This window comes from Micromys minutus, assembly GCF_963924665.1.
Source record: "Micromys minutus genome assembly, chromosome: 21".
NCBI classification, from domain to species: Eukaryota; Metazoa; Chordata; class Mammalia; order Rodentia; family Muridae; genus Micromys; species Micromys minutus.
Genome location: NC_137956.1, coordinates 23,916,691 through 23,935,586, shown reverse-complemented (window position 1 = coordinate 23,935,586; position 18,896 = coordinate 23,916,691). Strand labels below are relative to the sequence as shown.

The following is an 18,896-nucleotide window of genomic DNA, read 5'->3' as shown; positions in this document are numbered from 1 at the left end:
ATCAATGTTAAGAGAATAAATTTTGTTTTTTTCTAATAAATTGGGCACCACTGGAATAAAAAAATACATTCTAGCTAGGAAACAGACAGGATAAGTTAAGATATTCACCTCTTCCTCTCTCTTCTAAATCCAATCCCCTAATTTTATCCTCAATTTTGTAGCAGACCACCTGCAGCAGCCTCCCTAACCAAGCCAATCTCTAGTGGAATGCACAAATCTTTACCTCCATCCTTCCTTCACATAACTCATCACTTTATTCTAGAGTGGAGGAAGCAATACCTGAAAACTCACTATGCACGGATGCCAGAAAAGTAAGTAGAGCAGAGAAGCATGTAAGTAAGTTTCAAATCTGCACTCTCTGTCCTTTCCCATAAATTTGTCTCCCAGTCTCATTGCCAGCTCTGTAGCAAACTACCTGTTTTGGACTCTTTTTACTATCTTCTTATCTTCCCAGAAGATCCTGGAGAAACATTCTGCCCTCTACCTACTATGGACCTGCCAAGTCATATACCTTCCTAGCCTATATCCATTCCTAAGTGCCAGCTTCCAATACCTAGAAAGATTTTACTAGGAACTCCTATTGGCTACACATAGATGGATCCCAGAGAAGTTTTCTACCATCTCTTAAAACTAAAATGTCTTATTATGAAAGTCAATGGGAAACTACAATAACTTAATTCAAGTAGGATGACAAAAAATACTAATCAACAGGAATAAAGGTATGGGTCAGTCCACCAGGTTGAGGTGCAGGCATGGGTTAGAGAAAATATAGACTGAGTAAATAGAGGAAGGTGGTTATAAATGTCTAAGGCCATGTGACCAGTTTCAGAAATGAGGCTTAGTAGTGGTATGAATGCATCTGTTTTATTTTGTTAAAAACACATTTGTATAGATATTTGTGCTTATTTCCATTTTTAACATCAATTGAGAGAACATCAATTAGTATTTAAGTTTAAATACTAAAAGGATGTTTCCGAAGGACATTGACCTTTGCTAAATTTATAAAGTGTTTGCAATTGTATGAGGGATAGCTATATCATTTAGATATATTTATAACCTGGTTGTTGTTTTATTTGTGCACGAGATATTATTTGTGTCAATGTGACAAGGGGTATAATAAATAAAGAACTAAATGACAAGAGAGTATCCTCCACCCAGCACTGGGAAGTTTTTAGTAACCCATTCTTGCTGCATCAATATTCAGCAATGCAGATGACCCCCTTCTACCTCTCATCTTTATAAGTTGGCTTACAAAGTATTAGGTATTCATATTGCTTTTCACATACCCTTTATGTTCTTCATCTTCCTACATACATTTTCTTTTAAACCATTTTGTCCAGTACTCATCCTGTGATTTTTCCTACATTCTACCATTTTCCCTTCCTTCCCACACTCCTTACATGTCTAATGTGGCTGAGTCTGGTGAACTGATTGTGAATATGAGGTGATTAAGAAAGACAAAGTGGCCCAAGGATCATAATGAAAGAGGGGCAGAAGATTGTAAGAGCCAAGGAATGGGAAATTTACTATGAAAATGTTTCCTGGAAATTTCAGGAGCTGAATACCTAAAATCATACTAAGATATCTGTATAAATATGAACTAAACAAGGACTAATGCCAATAAAAATGTCAAAGCAATGGGGAAAAGGCCATGAGGCCTCATCCTTCATAAACAGTGACAAGATACTAAGGAATGCTAAGAGTGGGAAGAACAGTCTTCATTAAAGAACAGCATACCCATCACTTGTACAATACCAAATGTTCAACACTGAACACACCAAATGAGTAATACTGTACACAATGAGCAGGTTATATTTACAAATATATGCATATATACACACATATATGCATGTAGTAACAATGAAAAATAAACCATGGATTTTAAAGGAACAAAGAGGGATATATGGGAGAGTGTAGAAGGAGAAAAAAGGGGGGGAATGATGTAGTTATATTATAATCCCAAAACCAAAAATTATTTTTTTTAAAAAAAAGAAAGATAAACACAAAGTAGAAGAGAAGCTGGGAACTTTTGGCATACGTGCTTTGATGGAGACATGGTAACTCCTTGAGAACTCAATGTTTATTATGCACAGGAAAAATGAGGGAGTGGCCACCTAATCTTAGTAGGTGATCTCATCATGTGGGTGTGTGATCACCCAGTCTTCTAAAGCAAGAAAACATCAGTCTGGACTTGTTGGCATGCACTGCTCTCTTGTTTAAAGTCAGCTGTTTTGCAAATGTCCTGCTTAAACAAATATCCCAATTTCCCCCCAGGAAGACTCACTAGGAAAACAAACTCCTCTTAAGGGTATAGCCCAGCAGTATGTAGCCAACAGAAATAAAACCACACGGAGTGTTGGAAATTTTTTGTCTTATACTATCTTGTCAGTGAGTTCTCCTGTAATTTAATATTTGAAATAATAAATTCACATCAGTTATGATAATGTCCAAAATAAAAGGTGTATAAAAAGAAACTATATATTTATCACATATGATTATTGAATCATGTGCCTAGGAAATTAGTCTGCAGGTACATTCAGGAACTGAACAAAAGTTTTAAAGATTATAAATTTCCATGTTGCGTTTTGTTTTGCATGTACTTTACGCTTATTGTAACTATTAGGTTTTCAATGCATACTGTCAAGCCCTTGAAAAAAATCAAGTACTGACTAAAAAAATATATTCACATGGTTTTATGTAAAAATTATTTTAATGTCTGAAAAAACAGTACTGACAAAAATGTATAATTTTAAGCAAAAAATGTTTAAAATCTGTACATTTATTTTTGTTTTGTAAAATAAAGTCGTTTTAAAAAAATAAAATAAAATTAATAAATAAATAAATTTTAATGTTGAAATAATTTAATTCTAGAGAGAATAGAACAAAAATTGTACAAATTAATTATACTACATGGATTTGATGTAATATGTCATAAACTTTCACAAAAACGAGAATTATGCTAATCTATAAATAAGAAGTCACTGCCAACAAGGTGCAAATGAACCAAACATGTTACAGTCTGATGACAATTATATACTATTGTCTGTTTTAAACCATTGTTAATAATTGTTCATAATTAAATGCCAGAAATAGTAAGAAGTTTGGCATTATACAATGACATACACAGAAATCATGTTTGCTTTTAATTTTGATTTATGATCAATAAATAATGTAAGATGAAAGTAGAACTTAAACTTGAGAGTAAATGCAGCTGCTATGTCTATCATCATTTATAGCAAAGTCATGACAGATGTTTTCTACACATCAACAGAGTACTATGGAGTCTGAGAAGTGTTTGGTACAACTATTTAATGACTGCATAATGCTTGGTACATTGTAGGAGTTTAATGAATATTTCAACTGCTTCATCAAGCATAGGCAGAAAATTTGTCTTGTCAGCACTTTCTATCTAAACCTTTCTTGAAATGTGAGCATAGAAAATACAGTGGTTCAAGTCAAGATGAACTGAGGTTATCCTGGAGTTTCTTCTCTGTGTTTTACAAAGTAATGCAAGAATATTGTATTAACTCAAAGCATCTTTCTTGTTTCAGACTTTCTGACCAAAGTTATATTTGTTAGCCTGTACTTAATGTATCTTTACTACTTCTAATCTGTGACCAAGTCAAGATCCTTTAGTGAATGAAATGTTGCCAGCTGTCTCTTTATGAGCTTATTTTGTTTATTAGATATATCTATTTTCCTCTTATGAAGAAAACCCAAGGTCATAACTAATTTGATGACAATGGAAAAATACTAGTTTAGTTACTAAAGAAAAGAAGACTACAGGAAATTAAATCAATGAGAGTCCAGATGAAGCACAGAGAACTCAGCCACAGTAAGGGAGCACTCAGCTCTCATTGCGTAGAAAACCTGTAGAGACCATTAAGGCATAGCCCCAGTTGAGAGATAGAGCCACCCACCCACCTCAAAAATAATAATATAGAATTCCTCCTGTCAAAAGGAAACATGGGGGAAAGAGTAGAACAGAGTCTGAAAGGCTAACCAGAGACTGTCCCACCTATGCATCCTCATCTGCAGACACTATTGCTGATGCCAAGAAGAGCTTACTGACAGGAGACTGATATAGGTGTCTCCTGAGAGGCTCTGGTAGAACCTGACAAATACAGATGTAGATGCTTCTAGCCAACCATTGAACTGAGCACTGAGACCCCAATGAATGAGTTGGGCAAAGGACTTAAGAAGCTAAAGGGTTTGCAACCATAGGAAGAACAACAATATCAACCAATCAGACCCCCTCAGAACTTCCAGGAACTAATCCATCACCCAAACAGTAAACTTGGAGGAAACCATGGCTCCAGCTACATATGTAGCAGAGGATGGTATTGTTTACCATTGATAAAAAATATGGGAAAAAAGAAAAGTCTGAAAGAAGAAGCCTTAGGAAACCTGCCCTGAACTCTCAGAAGCAGATTGTCGACAGGAGAGGCAGAAGTCAAAAGAAGCCGTGAATGAAAGGGACCAAAAAATCTAAAAGTAGCTATTCTTGTAGAAGGAGATGTTGAGACCATAGGTCACAAAAGAAAGAAAGAAAGAAAGAAAGAAAGAAAGAAAGAAAGAAAGAAAGAAAGAAAGAAAGAGAAAGAAATTAAATCAAAACAAGCAAACAAAACCAGAAAAAAACTCAATCACTTTGGAGAATAATGAATCTTAAGGTTTATTTATCATAGAACTCCCAGGAATATCCTCTAGTTCAGTCATTTAGTAAAAACAGCAACAAGTAGCCATTTTCCCTTTTATTTAAAACATATCTTTTCTCACATAATATATCTTAATTATACATTCTTCTCCCTCAATTTCTTGCAGCCCCCAACACATGCCCTGCTTCCATCTGGATCCAACCCTCTTTGAAGGTTGAAAAGCAAACCGGCTTCTAGGAAATAATAATAAAATATAATACGATAAAACATAAGCTAACATATAAAAATTGGACAAAGCAAACAAACAAGAAAAAGAGCACAAGAGAAGGCACAAGTAACTGAGACCCATTTGTTTGCCCACTCAAGAATACCATAAAAAACAAAATAAAACAAAACTGGAAGTTAACACACACACATACACACACACACACACACACACATGTTCTCGTGTGTGTATGTGTGTGTGTCTATATCTGCAAAGTACCTTCAGAGTAAAAGGAAAAAGTATGTATTCCTATTACATATATAATCAAAAATAATAACTTATTTAAAAAAAACCTCTAACACATTAATATGAGACACAGAACCTCTAAACATAGCACTGAATTAATTTTCTGCTGGGTATCTATTGCTGAGCAAGTACTCTACCCTTAAAAACATTTCAAATACAAACTTTATCATTCTAATATGTGTGCATAAACTCTCTGTAAGTCTATGAGACTCAAATAAAATATATACAGATATGTAAAATCAAAACAACAAAGATTAGTATGTGTCATTGAGATTTCCTTGGACAAAACTAAATTTTCATTTGCAAGTAATAACCAACTGGAGATTGAAGAAGCCATTTTTTATATAGTCTTGCTGAGTTGGTATCCACATTGCTCTAGAGGGGGAGATTTCTCGCTAAAGGACCCACTATTACCTCTTGTCAGGTGTTAGAGAATTGGCCTCTAAGACCTAGCCTCCAGAATGCCTATAACTGGAAGAAAAAGTTCTGTAGTGATTTCATAATGCAAATATGATCTAAGCCAAAGCCTGTGATGACTCTATAGCTCCTTAGAAAACAGATGAGCAGCCTCAAGTACTTAAGAGATACCAGGGTATGAAGCATACCTGTGCAAAGCTTACCCAACCCCTGTATAGTTTCTAGAGATTGAATGCTATATCAGTTACAATATCCATGATCTAATCATGAAGCACTTCTCTGGTGGCATAAAAAAAAACAGTATGAGGATGAACAGAAAGTATCTTTTCACTGAGGTGGTAGTGATTGCTTTGAAAAACACCAACCCAAACAGGTAGAGAAAGGCAGGTTAAAGACAGGTAAGGCTTGTGACTGGGTAAGTGGTTACAAAAATATAACTGACACCTTCATGTAGGCAAGTGAGCACATAGAACAAAACTCAGTTAACAGTGATGGCAAACATTGTAAACTCTCCGTCCTTTATTGGGATCCTCAAAGGGTAAGGTTTGGTCTGAGTTGCAAGCTCTTCAGTCTATCAAGTACTGGAAATAATATAGAAGATAGGACTGCACTTCTTTTTTTTTTTAAGGTTTGATATTATGCATAAAGGTCTTACTAGTTACAATGAGCAAAAAGTACATGTAAAACAGGTTGTAACCCAGAATTAGTCAAAGTATTCTTGGTGTGTAAGGATAGAGTATAATGTTTTTTTTCTTGAACTGCACACAGTCTGTGAGATGTTTCTGGGGTAGGTTGAGCTTTCTGGGGTTAGCATCCCATTATCAATGACTGCATATTATGTCTGTTCTTTTATGACTGGGTTATCTCACTCAGGATGATATTCTCTAGATGTAACCATTTTCTTAAGATTTTATTTAAGTCATTGTTTCTGAAAACTGAGTAGTACTCCATTGTGTAAATGTACCACAATTTTTGTATCCATTCATCTACTGAAGGACATATGGGTTCTTTCCAGCTTCTGGCTATTATAAACAGAGCTGCTATGAACATTGTGGTGCATGCGTCTTTCTCGTATATTGGAGTGTCTCTGGGGTATATGCCCAGAAGTGGAATATCTGGATCTTCAGGTAGTACCATGTCCAATTATCTGAGGAATTGCCAGACTAATTTCCAGAGTAGTTACATCAGTTTACAAGCCCAGCAACAGTGGAGAAGTGTTCCTCATTCTCCACAACCTCGCCAGCATCTGCTGTCATCTGAGTTTTGATTCTTGGCCAATCTGACTGGCATGAAGTGGAATCTCAGGGTTGTTTTGATTTGCATTTCCCTGATGGCTAAGGATGTTGAGCACTTCCTTAGATGTTTCTCAGCCATTTGATATTCCTCACTTGAGAACTTTTTGTTTAGCTCTGTACCCCATTTTTAATAGAGTTACTTGATTCTCTGGTGTCTAACTTTTTGAGTTCTTTGTAAACCTTGGATATTAGGCATCTATCTGATGTGGAGTTGGTAAAGATCTTTTCCCATTCTGTTGGCTGCCATTTTGTTTTCTTGACAATGTCCTTAGCCTTACAGAAACTTTGCAATCTCATTAAGTCCCATTTGCTAATCTTTGACCTTAGAGCACGAGCCATTGGTGTTTTGTTCAGAAAATTTTCTTCTGTGCCTATGTGTTCAAAGGTTTTCCCTACTTTCTCATTTAATAGTTTCAGTGTATCTGGTTTAATGTGGAGATCTTTGATTCACTCATACTTCAGCTTTGTACTAGGAGATAGAGAATGAAATAGGTCTATTTTCATTCTTCTGCATGATGAGTGCCAGTTGGACCAACACCATTTGTTGAATAGGCTGTCCTTTTTCCATTGAATGTTTACAGCTCCATTGTCAAAAATCAGGTGACCATATATGTGAGGGCTCCTTTCTGGGTCTTCTATTCTATTCCATTGATCCACATGCCTATTTCTGTACCAGCACCATGCAGTTTTCAGCACAATTGCCTTGTAATATAGCTTGAGGTCAAGGATAGTGATTCCCACAGATGTTTTCTTGTTGTTGAGAATGGATTTCCCTATTCTAAGTCTTTTGTTATTCCAGATGAAATTGAACATTGCTCTTTCCAACTCAATGAAGAACTGGGTTGGAATTTTGATGGGGATTGCATTGAATCTGTAGATTGCTTTTGGTAAGATGGCCATTTTTACAATGTTGATCTTTCCAATACATGAGCATGGGAGATCTTTCCATTTTCTGAGATCTTCCTCGATTTCCTTCTTTAGAGGTTTGAAGTTCTTGTCATACAGGTCCTTCACTTGCTTAGTTAGAGTCACACCAAGGTATTTCATAGTTTTTGTGACTATTGTGAATGGTATCTTTTCCCTAATTTCTTTCTCCACATGTTTGTCCTTTGAATATAGGAAGGCTACTTCTTTGTTTGAATTAATTTTATATCCAGCCACTTTGCTGAACTTGTTTATCAGCTGTAATAGTTCTCTGGTGAAATATTTGAGGTCACTTAAATACACTATCATGTCACCTGCAAAAAGTGATGGTTTTACTTCTTCCTTTCCGATTTGTATCTCTTTGATTTCCTTTTGCTGTCTAATTGCTCCAGCCAGGACTTCCAGTACTATGTTGAATAGGTAGGGGGAGAGTGGGCAGCCTTGTCGAGTCCCTGATTATAGTGGGATTGCTTCACATTTTTCACAGTTATTTTTTATGTTGGCTGTTGGTTTGCTGTATATAGCTTTTATTATGTTTAGTTATGGGCCTTGGATTCCTGTTCTTTCCAAGACTTTTAGCATTTGAGAAAATTAACAGGATTGATAAACCCTTAGCCAGATTAACAAGAGGGCAAAGAGAGATTATCCAAATTAACAAAATCTGAAAGGAAAGTGGAAACATAATGACTGAAAATAAGGAAATTCAAGAAATCATCAGATCCTACTAGAAAAAACTATACTCCACAAAGTTGGAAAATTTGGAGAAAATGGATGAATTCCTAGACAGATACATGATCCTAAAGTTAAACCAGGACTGGGTAAACCATCTAAATAATCCCATAACACCTAAAGAAATAGAAGCAGTCATCAAAAGCCTCCCAACCAAAAAAAGCCCAGGTCCAGACGGGTTCAGTACAGAATTTTATTAGGAATTCATTGATGTCCTAATACCAATACTCTCCAAACTATTCCACAAGATAGAATCAGATGGAATACTACCTAACTCATTTTTTGAGGCTACAATAACCCTCATTTTTAAACCACACATAGACCCTACAAGGAAAAAGAACTTCAGACCAATCTCATTTATGAACATTGATGCAAAAATACTCAACAAAATCCTTGCAAACAGAATCCATGAACACATCAAAATGATCATTCACCATGACCAAGTAGGCTTCATCCCTGGGATGCAGGAATGGTTTAATATAAGGAAATCCATCAATGTAATCCACCATATAAACAAACTAAAAAAACAAAATCACATGGTTATCTTACTAGATGCTGAGAAAGCATTTGACAAAGGACTGCACTTCTTTACCTTGTCCTCTTTTTATTCTTTATTTTCCCCTAAACACTCTCCACTTCTGCTACCCTACTTACAATGTATTTATTTACTATTCAGTCACATACTGAATATTTTAACATATATTTAATTAATATTCTAGCATAAGCCATACTATCCTCATTCTTTGCCCCATAGAAGTCACAAGAATTAAAAGCATGGCAGTGTTTAATTTGCTATCGCTCTATTGAGTAAGGGTTCCCTGCATTACTTGTAGTTCTTTCTATTCTTCATGATACTGGAGAATTCCCCTGGTGTCCTGGACATGTGTAGTGAGGGTTGAGGTACTGAATTGGAATCCCAGTAAAAAGAAGAGAAATTACAATTCCCTACTTCAACTTCACCATGCTAATTTTCTAATACAAGCTTAAGGAGTCACAAGAAAGAATCTTAAGAAACATAACAAAATTAGGCAATATAAATTGTCCAAATGCTCCATCTACACAGTAAGGGGGTGCAATGAGAGTTAATTAAGTCTTACCCAGAATTCAAAATTAATCAAAATAAAACCAACAGGACATGGAAAGGATCCTAATAGAAATACAAATACACCAGTCTTGTTTCTAGCCCTGAAACACACTAGCTGAAACCTTTCCTCCCCTCTTCCCATATTTTCTGAAGATCACACAGACCATGCCCTTCTAACCTCATTCCCCTTAATTCTCACTGTACCTCAGCTTCTACCTCTAGCAGGTAAACTCTGCTAAATCACAAGTCATACTGCCAGAAAACCAGATAGGCTGCCTACAGATCTTTTCTTTTTTCTCTGTTCTCTTACACCTAATCCCCCAGCCTTATTTCCAGTTTTGCAAAAAAAAAAAAAAAAAAAAATACCAGATGCAGCCTCCCCTCCATGCTGCCCACATCTTTTGTGGATCCCACAAATTATCTCCTCATAATCTCTCTCTTCCTACTTAGTTGCTTTGTCCTAGATCCCTATTCCAGCAGGTGACTTATACTAATCCAAGGGCCACATGTTTCAGGGTAACAAGGCAGTTGAATGCAGACCCACAACTCTTCTAATACTCTAGAGATCCTATACCTCTTTCTCATCTCCAGCCCTGGGCTATACCTGGAAGCTTGCTGTGGATGACCCCATCACCAGTGGCTCACAAAGACCTTTTCCTCCAGCCTCCCTTTCCCCATCTCAATCCAATTACCCAGCCTCCAATACCTGCAGACATATTCTATGAATACAGCAGCTGAGCAGGCTAAGGAAACAAACAATAAACACTCATTATACTCTCAGAAAATCCAGAGAAGAAACAGAAATCAAGGAACAGAACATTCAACCAACAAGTCCAGAAATCAGCACTTAGACTTATAATCACCCCAAACCTAGATGCCAAGATGCCAACATAAAGACACAAACGACAAAAGCCAGGGCATTATATACTCTAGCTTATACCAAAATAGCCCCTGACTATTCCAACAAGGGAAAAAATTTAAAACACTTTTTATATGCAGAAAACCCAATCAAGAAGTCTAAAGAAATAAATACAATTATTTAAAACATGAAATTATAAATAGAATTAAGAAAGAAAATCTAAACTGAGGGAATTCTGAAAATGAAAAATTTAGGAATTTGAATATGAAACTTAGAGGCAAGTTTCACAGAACTCAAAACATGAAAAAGAAAAGTCAGGCAGGCATTGAAGATTCAAGGAGAATATGAATATTAGTCAAAGAAAATGTAAATCTAAAAAAATACCTGGCACAAAACATCCAGAAAATATGAGATAATATAAGACTAAATATAAAAGTTATAGGTATAGAAAAAGGATAAACTCAGCTCACAAGCCCAGAAAAATATTTTCAATAAAATCATAAAGAAAAGCTTTCCTAATCTAAAAAAAAGGCAATGCTTACAAAGATATAAGAAACATCTAAAACACCATATATTAAACCAGAAAAAAAGTCCTTTACCACATAATAATGAAAATACTAGATATACAGAATATACAAAATAAAGAAACAGTACTAAAAGTAGACGGAAAAAAGGCTAAATGTGTGTGTGGGGTGTGTGTGTACTATTAAAATTCCACATGAGTTCTCACTGAAAGGTCTAAAAGTGAGAAGGGCCTAGACAGATATGAACAGAGACCACAGATGCCAGCCCCACCTACAATATACAGTAACACTTTCAACTACTATATATGAAAAAATAAAATAAATTCAAATTTAGCAATACATATCACAAATTCAACCTGACAGATAGTACTATAAAGAAAACATAAATGTAATGAGGTTAACTACACCCACAGAACCACAAATAATAAAAGAAGGAAGGCACTAGTGTATATATATATATTCTAGTCTCTTTGGTACAGCAAGGTACAATGCAAGCTACTGAAAAAGGAACATGGACATCAACTCAGCTACAAAATCTTTGGCCAACCATCTATCCTGAATTCAAAATATTCTAGAACAACAGTGGCATGGAACTTGTAGTTGTAGTCAGCCATTGTTTGTTTTAGCTTAAGAACCACTCCCTGAAAAGGAACCCATACTCAATATTACTTAGGCAACCAAGAACTAGAGACTAGATAACCCCAAGACCTAGGGTAAAACCAAACACTACTGATTTAAAATAAATACAAATTTAGAAAGAAATCAATAAAATTATTCTCATGATATTTTGCTATACTCATAGATCCATGCCATATCTAGCCAGCATCAAAGGGGCTTGCTCTGGTTGCAGATGAGAACAGATATAGAGACTCACAGCCTGATGTTATGTGGAGGAAGAGTCTAACTTACAGTTTTCCATAAATTCCTTTCCCTAGGAGCTCAGGAAATATCACAGAAGAGAAACTAAAAAGATTATAAGAGCCAGAGGGAATGGGTGGCAAGAAACAAGACCCTCTGAATCAACTAACCATGGTGCATATGAGCTTACAGAGACTGAAGAACCAAGGGCAGGACAAATGGTTTACACTAGGTTCTCTGTTTATACATTGTAAGCTTTTAGGTTACTGTTTTTATGGGCCTCCTTACTCTGAGAACATTTGGTTTCTGACTCTTTTCCTTACTCTTAAGACTCTTTTTCTTCTGTTGGGTTGCCATGTCCAACTTCAGCATGATGATCTATATTTTATTTTGTCATGTTTGGTTGTTGAATCTTAGAAGCCTGTTCGTTTCTTATAAGAGACTCAAAAATATTGGACTTAGAAGGGGAAGTGGGTAGGAACTAGAAGGAATAGAGGGAGGGGAAACTATAACAAGAACATATTGTAGATGAAGAGTCTACTTTCAAAAAAAATGAAAAGAAAATAGTTCTCTGGAAAGATTCTGTAACCATACACCAGAAAGGAAACAAATGTGATCTTGTTTTAAAATAATTTTATGGATTGTCCTCTTCAAACCAAAAAAATTAAAAAGCTGAATTAAATAAGGAAGTCAACATGAAAAAAGGAAAACTATGAAAAACAGACAAATCATGAAGTTTGAACAACACACTATTGAATCATTAGGGCACCAGTAGAGAGATCAGGAGAGAAATTAAAATTTCAGATACAGTAATGACAATGAATGCATAATACAGAGAAGTCATCTCTAACAGAAATTTCTAGCTGTAAATGCCTACAGTAAGAGATCTTAAGCAAATGAATTAATGAAGCAAAATTTTAGAACTATAACAAACAAAACCTTAAACCAATAGATTGAAACAAATAATCATGATCAATAAAGAAATTAATGAAATAGAAACTAAATAATAATAAAATTATCAAGGAATCAAAAGTCAATTTCTACAAGATAAACATGGAAAGGCTCTTAGCCAAACTTGCCAAAAGAAATAAGACACTTGTGGGAGGAGTCATGGAAGCCCTGCAACCCAGCTTTGTAAAGCTAAGATATGGCCTCTCTAGTTCAAAGTACAAAAATCTGGGATCATGATCTGATCCCAGATGACAGCTTGTTGGAGGCTTTGCTCATCTATACAGTTTGCTACCCTTTGGAGGCCATGCCTGCACACTGAAGCAGCCTAGGTTGCTGGTGCTGGAACCAGCCTAGGTTGCAGGTTTGTAGAGAGGCCTCAGGCAGGATTCAGTAACAATGCCACCCTTGAGAAATCAATAAATATTTCTAAAGGAAACCTCTAGCCTGAGGTACATTTTTTTAATTAACAAAGGACGGGGAAGCAAAAAATCCTATCACCAGGAATCCAGCACTTGGTAACCAAGTAAAATTCTTTCAAGGGTTAACTCCCTTTCAGAGTTACAGAAACGGCTGGGATTCAGTGGACTAAGATCTCTGATGGAAAAGTCCCAGCACTCCAGAAGCTCAACTTGTTTATAACAGTTGAACTGGGAGGGAGAATTATTTCATATATATGAACAAGGAGGCAGATTTAGCTCATTTAGGTATAATCCTTGTAGGGGAGCAGTCTTTGTAAGTATACAGGAGGAAAAAGCTGTGATATTTTCCAAACATACTTCCAACATCTACAAATGGACCAGAGGAAGGCTTATCATCTCTCTGAGCTTCACTCCTTGTGGGGGGTGGGGGGATTGGCCACTTTCCCATATTTCAGAAGCTCAGTTCTTTGATGTGACTGTCTTATAACCATTATATTGGGCTTCACATAGAGCTTCCTCCACACCACACACAAGTCCCTATTGCTGAAAACACCACCATATCATACATAAGACTTTCATGTATCAAACTAGATCTGTTTCAGAAACCTCTTCCATGAGTACCCAAAGATGCTATATAATTTGCCAATGGAGACAGCAATAAAGTCTACCCAACTATGACGTTGATGTTCCAAATCTTATCATGCATGAGATAACCAAAACTGCAATAATACCATTTATATCTTGGGACTAGTCAACAGTTATATAATTGGATTTGAGGACCAATGAATAGATGAGTGTTTGTTTGAGACTATAACCTAGCCAGGTACCAGTGGCTGGTGAGGTCATGGAACCTAGAGGAGAAACTAGTACTGCTGCTTTTTCAGCAGTCAGTCTCTCTCTGTCTCTGTCTCTCTGTCTCTGTCTGTCTCTGTCTCTGTCTCTGTCTCTGTCTCTCTCTCTCTCTCTCTCTCTCTCTCTCTCTCTCCGTCTCTCTCTCTCTCTCTCTCTTTCTCTCTCTCTCTCTTTCTCTAACTATATTTATGTGGATTCCTTATATGGATTAGTGTTATCTCGTACTCCTTATTAAAGAAGCTTCTTTGTGCAGCAAACAGGCCATAGGAATAAGCCACACCTTCTTAAATTCATAGAGTAATGAACAATGGGATGCTAAACTAATATGGATGAATCAACAAAACTCTTGCACCAAAGGATCAGTGAACATTGCAGAACATGGTGGGAAAGAGTCTAAGATCTTTAGAATCAGAACTTCTGTTGAAAATTTGTGTTTTTATGTGCTAGGAAAGAAAGCTGCACTAATGAGATCTCAACAAAATGACTAAACACTACCAGTTAACGTGCCATTATGGATAGGAGAATCCCTACAAAACTCCATTCCTTAATAAAGATTTACCTTGCAATTAATAACTGCCAAGAGAAAGAGAATCAGTCTTCCCTCAGGATAAATGCCTTGTTTGGTTATACTATAAGAAGTGTGATATAAATATGTATAAGTGACTCTAAGTTGATTCATTCAGTTATGTTTATATTTATAACATATATAAAAATTTAATACTGTAATAGTTAAAGAAAAAGAAGCTGTAAATCTAAAATGGAGAGTAGAATGTAGAAAGATATGGAGGAAGTAATGTAAAGAGAGAAATCATACAAAAATAGAATAGATAGATGACAGATATTAGATAACAGTTAACTAAAAATTGACATAAACACTCAAGTTGACAATAACAATATATATTTATAAAACAATAGTTTATATTGAGAGAGATATGAGCATAATGGACAAATATTAACAACTTGTTTAATACTCTAGACTATGCCCAATCTATAACAAAGAACAAAATAACTTATTTTTGTTTTATTAATCATTCCATTTGTCTAAATCTCAAATGATATCCCACCTCCCAGTTATCCCTTCACCAGTCCCCATCCCACATTTGCCTTTCCCCCTCCCTTTTGTTTAGATGTGAGTGATCCAACACACCACCACTCCAGCATCCCCACACCCTGGGGAATCAAGCTTCCCCTGGACTAAGGATCTCCCTTCCCCACATTGCTGTCAGCAAGGCCGTATCTGGAGCCATAGATCCTTCTAGGTACACTCCTTGGTTGGTGGTCCAGACTTTGGGAGAACTGTTTGTCAAATAATTTTAAAGAAGTGGGAGGACAGAAGGAAATGAGATATTATGGGAATGCAAATATGTGAAGATTAATGTCAGATAAAGGCTAGCTAATAAAATGCATTACATGGATTTCTCTAGTAAGCTGGTAAGCATGTCTGATGACTAACTTCTATGTTTTCTTCTAGAATTTCAATGAGGGAGGCCTTAATAACACAGCATAGAGTAGCTAAACTTTGCTCATCCTAACTTCTCAATTCCCCTCAGTTCCAAATGGTTCCAAATCAAAGTAAAGTATTTCACTAATGAACATCAGCACTAAAATTCTCAATAATGCACTCACATAGTAACTCTTTGGAGGTTTTTTTATATGTATCTTAACATGTTGAGTCTGAAGATTTTATTATTATTATTATTATTATTATTATTATTATTATTATTATTATTATTTTATCTTATAGTAACTGTCTATTTAATATGACTTTTGGCTTGAATTTTGTATGTGGTTTCAGTGCGTGTAAATGTGTGTCTTTCTGCATCTTATATGGACTTCTTTAATTTTTTGGGCTTTTTCCTGTTTGATTGTTTTGTCATAGTCCAATTTTTTTTTATTTATCTTATTGTATTGCATTTTGTATTATTCTTTAGATGCCTATTTAAAAGAGAAGCAGACTGATGTAGAGCCAAAAGGGAGGTAAGTTGAAGAGGAACTGGGCAGGAGTAGGGGGAGGAGAAACTGTAATTACAGTATAGTGTATGTAAAAAAATAAACTATTTACAATGAAAGAATACAGTCACTAAATCTTTCACTTATATCAGTTTGTCTTCACTCCAGGGAACTGAAAGTGGTTCAATGTGTCAGATCACATGACAATGACAGGATTGTAGGAAATCATTAAAAAACAACAAATGATTAATGGTGAGAATCCCATGGTTCCTGTATTTTATAGACTGGTTTGACTCACTAGAGACAAAACTGAGACAAAAATTTTTTGTCCCATTTAGAAGCACTTTATGCTTTATGTAAAAGAAAATATCTTACTTTTGTACACAATTTATTATTATTTACTAAAATTTCATGTAAACCATTAGTTGTAAAAATGTTTTTGGGCTTCACACTTTTTGGGGGAGGAGTATGGGGGGTTGTCTAGAAAAACCTCCAAAAGTAAATTTAGTAACCTGTGTCTCCTGGTAACTCTTTTTGTTAGCTTACCTCTCTCTCTCTCTCTCTCTCTCTCTCTCTCTCTCTCTCTCTCTCTCTCTCTCTCTCTTCCTTCCTTCCTTTCTTTTTTTCTTACTGTATAGTTTATGTATTTACAATTTAAGGGTTATCCCTTTATTCCCCTCTCTTATACACTCCTGATTCTATGAAGATGCTCCCACTCCCACCTTAATGCCCTGACATTCACACCAGAACTATTTATAGTTGTTGGCTTCTCATTATTCATTAATAAACAACAGATGTCTTCAAGATAATAAAAAAAGAGTAGAACAATTAAACGTGACTTCCTAGTGGAATAAAAAGTATTAAAGGTATATTAAAATATTTTACAACTCTTGCCTATGGCATCCAAATGAAAAACGAAAAATCTGCCTCAGACACAATGACCAAAGCTCTTGGCAAAGCTTTCTTATGTAATATAATGTGCTTCGTGTTTCAATAATAAATATGTGTGATTCATCCAGTCATCCCCATTCTTCAAATCTCCAGTTTTCCTGAATGTCCCAGGAAAGCTCTCTGTCTAACACTGCAGGTTTTTCTAACAGGAGGGCAAAACTTTGACAAATTTGGAATCATAATGAGAAAACAATGTTTTTGCTCAAATGTCAGATACAATTGATTAAATTATCTTCATGAATATGAGATTATGCATACAAAATAAATAAATTTGAATGTGGATACAATTACTCATAATGTGGAAGTAAAATCCATGTTGTTCATGAACTCTAATTATTTGATCTCACACATGGAGACTTTTGTGGAGTAATTTTGATGACTCTTATTAGAAACAGCTCACGAAATGTTACTATCCAAACTTGCCAGTTTTTATTGTCACATTTAAAAAAAAAAAACCCTCAAACCTTTGAAATTGATTTTTTTCTCACCACAAGCTATAAAGACTTGATTTTATGTTCAATTAAGAGAAATTTTACTCGATTATGGAAATTATATTAAATTAGCAGGCATGATGTATTTTTCATGATTCTCTGTCATTCTTTACCTCTCCAATAATAAAGTCTTCCAGTCAACCAGTAATAGGCTTCTTTTAACACTAGCACTTCAACTTTTTGTCTTTTCCAAGAAAATTTTCTAATGATAATATCAATTAAAATGTAATTGTTGCACAAATATTTATTTTATTTGCTTGAACTATTCATTTTTCAAGAGCCTTTCATAGACTCTTGCTTCATGGGCCATAAATAAGTCTTCAGTCTGCTACTTCAGCACATCTCTAACTGTAATGTACTGTGTAATCGTATAGGCCATTATATAGATGCTTCCGTTGTCCAAAGGTGGCCAATAGTGACACTGAAATGTGTGCTTGCATTAGAAGACTCTGAACTCAATCACCAGTCTTAATGTAATAGTTTTTCTTCCTAACTGTAGAAACCCTCATTTGTTTCTCTGTGTTTGTCCTTTAAGCACATGGTTACATTTTAATTCTTGAATATAACAACTAGATGCAAAACATAGTGTAAAGCTTCTGATATACCAACCAGCAAAGATATTAGCTATCTCTCTGCTTAATGTCTTGGTGTTTATCTTTTCTTAGAATATTTTATGATTTATGTCTTAATCATGGTTACTAGTGAAAAGTTTTCTGCACTATTCTTTACTTTATGGTCAAACTACATACCTTCTTTGTCAATATTATCAATCTAGAATGTGAGTCTGCTGATTTTTACTGTCAACGGAGGTTGTGGTCCTCTTTGTGGAATCCCCGCTTACCTAAGGGTGATCAGCTGACGGTTACGAGAAGCTTCTCACAATCATTGCTAGTTGGCCTTTCTTGGAAGCAAAAGAGAACAATTTGAATATTTTAAAGTCAATTATGTCATAAAACATAACCTAATAGCAGGACTGTCTTTGTTAGTGAAATAGTGTACCTAAAGAAATGGAACAGGCCTGCCTACCACAGTGTCAAAGTCAATGGCGATCTGACCTGCTTCCTCTGAGATATGACCTGCATTTGGAGGAAGTTCTACAAATAACAGGATGCTCTAAAACATAGATTCTCAAGCTACCTACTTCTGTGCCCCTTTAAAATACTTCCCAACCATAAAGTTATTTTCTTTGTTAAATTTATAACTGTAATTTTTGCTACTGTTATGAATTCTAATTTGAAATCTGTGATTGTAGATGGTCTTACATGACCCCTATGAAAGAAATTTAGACCCTCTTAATGAGTCAAGACCCATAGTTTGAGAAGCAGTGTTCTAAAGGAAGGTGAAGCAACTTTATTCAGTAGAAAAGTTTTCTAACTCAGGAAATTAGAAATGCAGAAGCTTGAGGAAGTCCCTGAAACTGATC

At 35.5% G+C, this 18,896-nt stretch overlaps 1 long non-coding RNA gene across 1 annotated transcript in view; it reads left to right on the top strand.

Annotated features, from left to right (window-relative positions):
- Positions 1-266: 266 nt before the first annotated feature.
- The window catches only part of LOC308433875, a 33,575-nt gene continuing 14,945 nt past the window's right edge, over positions 267-18,896 (top strand). The window contains exons 1-2 of the long non-coding RNA XR_013975456.1: positions 267-311; positions 16,013-16,058. This is a non-coding gene — a long non-coding RNA (uncharacterized lncRNA). The remainder of the gene's footprint in view (positions 312-16,012; positions 16,059-18,896) is intronic.